Source organism: Myotis nattereri (genome assembly GCF_964212035.1).
Source record: "Myotis nattereri genome assembly, chromosome: 2".
Classification (NCBI taxonomy): domain Eukaryota; kingdom Metazoa; phylum Chordata; class Mammalia; order Chiroptera; family Vespertilionidae; genus Myotis; species Myotis nattereri.
In genome coordinates this window covers 103936235-103940789 of record NC_138076.1, presented here as the reverse complement: position 1 = coordinate 103940789, position 4555 = coordinate 103936235, and the positions used below count along the sequence as shown (strand labels likewise).

The 4555-nt window shown below is 38.7% G+C and overlaps 1 pseudogene across 1 annotated transcript; it reads right to left on the bottom strand.

The window, feature by feature from the left end:
- Positions 1 to 2725: 2725 nt before the first annotated feature.
- On the bottom strand, positions 2726 to 3638 carry LOC308514665 (mitochondrial nicotinamide adenine dinucleotide transporter SLC25A51-like; annotated as a pseudogene). The gene has a single exon. The product of its transcript is annotated as a mitochondrial nicotinamide adenine dinucleotide transporter SLC25A51-like (transcript).
- Positions 3639 to 4555: the final 917 nt, after the last annotated feature.

The window sequence follows — 4555 nt, the reverse complement described above, 5'->3', positions numbered from 1 at the left end:
TTAAAAGTATACATAGTATGTTCTTAGCCAGATGAAATTAGATAAAAATCAATAACAATAAGACATATAGAAAATATCCAAGGTTGTGTAATACAAGATCAACATACAAAATCAATTATATTTATACATGCTAGCAATGAACAATTGAAAAATTAAAATGAAAATATCTACTATTTGTTATAGCATCACACAGCATAAATACTTTGTGAAGATGCATCTTTAAAAAATGCTTAATTTACAGCTGAAAAATTGTTGCAACCCATAGAGGTCAGACATTTAAGTGCAATATGATGCTCCAATGCTAAAGTCATCCGGTCTAGAATTCTGTATCCTAATTTTCAAGTATTTTCTAAATGTTATTACATCATTAAAATTTTTTTTTAAAAGCTCAATGCATCCCCTGCCTGTTTGGATAGTTGTTTTATACTATATATAATCCAACTTGCAAAAATCAAAAGAGCAATGTAATCCAGAAACACAGAAGGAAAGTACTATCAGCATGGTGATTTTCTGAAAATAAAGTAAAATAAAAGTAACAATGGCGTCATAGTTCCACATACAATCCTATCTAATAAAGACAGGATATGCAAATTGACCATAACTTCACAACAAAGATAGCGGCACCCACAGCCAATAAGGAGGGAATATGCAAATTGGCGTGACAAGGCGAGAGGCGGAAGGCAGCTCCAGTCCTGAACAAAGGTGGAAAGGTGGCTCTGGGCAGGAGTGAAGGCAGTGCCGGGAGCCAGGGGAAGGAAAGCCTATTCTTGCATGAATCTTTATGCATCAGGCCTCTAGTATCCTAATAATAGACAAACATGATAATTGACCGTACCTTTGCTACGCCTCCCATTGGCTAATCAGCGAGATATGCAAATTAACCGCCAACAAATATGGCGGTTAATTTGCATACATAGGCGAGAAGCGGTGGAGTAAAGACTGAAGGCGGCTCTGGCTGGAGCAACGCAGGCTTGAAGGCGGCTCCGGCCAGAGCAGTGAAGACTGAAGGCGGCTCCGGCCAGAGCGACAGCTTGGGTCCCGGGTGCCGGAGGAAAACCAGTGCCGACAGTCAGGGGGAGGGAAGGCCTATTGCAGGAATCTTTTAGTGCAACAGGCTTCTAGTCTAATAATAATAGGTTAGAGAACTCTTTAGGCATTTCAAAACCTAAATACCATTGGGAGCATAACCACAAGTATGTGCTCTCTTCCTATATTTGAACTGACTTGTGACAGCATCTTTAGCAGCAGATCACCATGAATGCTCTGAGGCCAGCTTATAATAGATCAGGCATATTCTGCTTGTTAGGTGGATCACTGAGCTATCATGTACAAAATCCAATTACTCTGAGGCCACCATGCTGGAGAAGCCACATGAAGATGCTCTAGCTGACAATTCAATGTGAGCTCAGCCTCAGTATCCTTGCCAATGTGTTAGACATGCCAGTGAAGACACCATTTTGGAAGTGGAGCCTGCTCCAGTCTGCAGTGGAATCTGGCAGTCTTTGGAATTGCTCTAGCCATTCTGGTCATCCTAGATGAAGCCACAGACATCACAGAAAAGGAAAGTTTATACGCAATCTCCACTGGGCACTGTGACAATCCCTGACCCTTTTATGCCAATAAGTTTGGAGTGATGCTTTAGGCACCACTGGAATACACAGTGAAATTTACTGGGCTTTTGTAAAGCAGAAATTCCCAAAATGTGGGTCCACCTGGGCAAATACTTTGTCTGTTTTTATCAATTATCCCCTGTCTATGTAAGAGCAGGGGGAAGAAAAAGCTGTTGCATGGTAAAAATATGTGGTGGTAGATGTTTAAATACAACAGAAAAATTAACATAATATCTTTCAAATTCAAAATTCCCAAAATGTTCTCTTATGCTGAAGAAATATTAACTTACAACCTCAATGATTTTACACTGGTTGGTTATTAAAGTTCTTTTTGTACCAGCACTATCAATTCCCACCCAAAATATTGGATTTTCTACTACATTTTACTTTGTATATAAACTGCTAAAATAAAGTATATATCCATAAAAATGAATTCCTCTTGTTGTTGTTTTTTTTTTAAACGTAGTCTACATAATTAAGAGTTTATTTTACTAAAACTGAAAATGACTTGCTAAAGGCAAAAATGTACATCTGTGTGTTTATTTCTATGAAATTTTAAAAGATTCTTTTCTCACTTATTCTTTTCCTTATTGAAATCTTTTATTCTAAATTTGTTGGTGTTTAATGAAAACAGCATTGTCCATAATTCATTGTGCTTTGTGTTAGGTATATTCTGAATCCTTTATCTGTGTTCAGTATTCTCCCATATTGCCCCACTTATGGCTCCTCCCCTCTCTGCAGTTTTCCTGTTATTCTCATTTCTGGTGTCACAAGAGACAGCTGAATGGCTGAGAAAAGTAGCTTAGACCTGGTTTCTTGCAACCAGCTGCACCTGTACCTGGTTTAACTCTTAGCCCTGACCTTTATAAAAGACATATAAATATCCCACCCTCCCTACTCTTGCTTGCTGACACCAATATACTGGTCTCAGCCTGCTGTGAAAGAATGTAATAAAATTTCTTAAACTATCACAATGTCTCTTGGCCTGGTTCCTGTTGGCTCAAACCCAACACCCTGAATTTATGACACCAACTTATATTTGGCCAATTGGGAACCAGGTCAAACTGCATTATTCTTTGAAGGTCTAGTCAGTTGATAAGTGACAATTATTTCTTTCATGTAACCTTTAACAGAAATTCATAAGTATCATTGATTATGCCCCAAAAGATGAGGGACCCGTGGTAATTCAGATGGGCACCTCTGAAAAGATTTGTCTGTTTTCTGTCCAGTTATAACCAGATTATTTTTAAAACTATAGGAAAAGACTGAAATTCCCCTTCAATCTGAAATTGCATGCACGTTTGTACAACATTAACTGGAAAAAAAAAGATTCCCAACATGAAACTCAATAAACCTCCATAGAAAAAATCATTGATCAATGAGTAGTGGCAGTAGGCAGATGCTCCTTAATGGGACTCTCAAGGGCAACCCCCCACCCACCCCGCCACACACACACAAACAGGACATTGCTAAACCCATTATGGAAAAGAACAAGTGTCAAGACCCAATAATACTCTCCAATTCCATGTCATTCCAGTCGCTTGAAAGCCTGATAAAAGTGTTTATAAATTTGTTATGATGTTTGTGTTCTTGAAGCAATGTTTGAACTCTTTCCAATGAAATGAAAATTGCTTCTGTTGTCCCTGCAAGTAATGCTGCCATGCTATGGGTTGCAAACTCTGGGTTACTGATATGCTGATGGAAATGGCAAGATGAAACCTCATACAGACTAAATGTAAGTTCCAGTGTAGTTGTCTTCTGCATTAAGGGGTGGAGGATTCTACCATAAAAGTTTTGAAATACATCCATTTTAAACTGAAGCACTACATCCCTGATTTTGATTACATACAGCTGTTGCCAAAAGAGGACCTTCTGAATGGGAAATGTTATCACTACATTGTTGAAAGCTACATAGCATCCATACAAATGATGTTGCATTTCACCAAAATCTGTAATATAAAGTGATATATTTTATTTTGAAGATGTTATGATGGACAAACTCTTTTCATGAACTTCTGAATCCATCATGTGGCTTAAGGTCTGTGTTCTTCATGAAAGATTTTTTTAACCCTTAGTTGTGAAGAATTATGACTGGATATTACTGCAGGCCCAAAGTCTCACCTGTAACAACATCTGAACTAGGTGTTTTGAGGAACGGTAGCTTTTTGGTAACATTCTCAATATTTTTCCATTGTTAATGGTCTGTTAGGTTCTCTCTTCTAGAGTCAATTTTGATAACTGAATTTCCTGCTTCTCTCACTCACCAGTTGGGTGCCAGGCTCCATTCTAGGTAGCCACTTGTAGGCGGGTCAGTGAGCAATCCCTCTCAGGCAGGCACAGACCTTTTCTTACTGCACTTCTCTTTTCTCATTTAAATGCCCAAAAGGTTATGATAGGTGTTTAATTGGCAACATGGCAACCAGTAGGATGGGAGTGAGTGAGAGAGTGTGAGTGAGCAAGGAAGTGAGAGGGGAGTATGCGGATGTGCCTGGTGCATGTGTGTGTGAGTATGTGTGTGTGTGTGAGTGAGAGACAGATCTTGTAGGAGTCTCAGGGGCTGGAAGATCAGGCACTGATCTGTGCTACAGGCACTTCCCAGGTAGAAAAAAAAAAAAACACCCAATCATAGCAGCAATTGGGAAAAAAATTAAAAAGTGGGAGGAGAATTTAAGGGAGCTATGTAACAACATGAAATGAAGCAACATCCACATAATAGGGCTCCCAGAAGGAGAAGAAGCTGAACAAGGAATAGAAAGCCTGTTTAAAGAGATAATGACAGAAAAGTTCTCTGACTTGGGGAAGAAAAAAGTCATAAAAGTCCAGGAGACACACAGAGTCCCAAACAAGATGAATTGATTATTGGGAAAGAAGAATCCAAAAGACCCACTTCAAGACACATCATAATTAAAATGGCAGAAGTTAAAGACAAAGAAAGAATCTTAAAA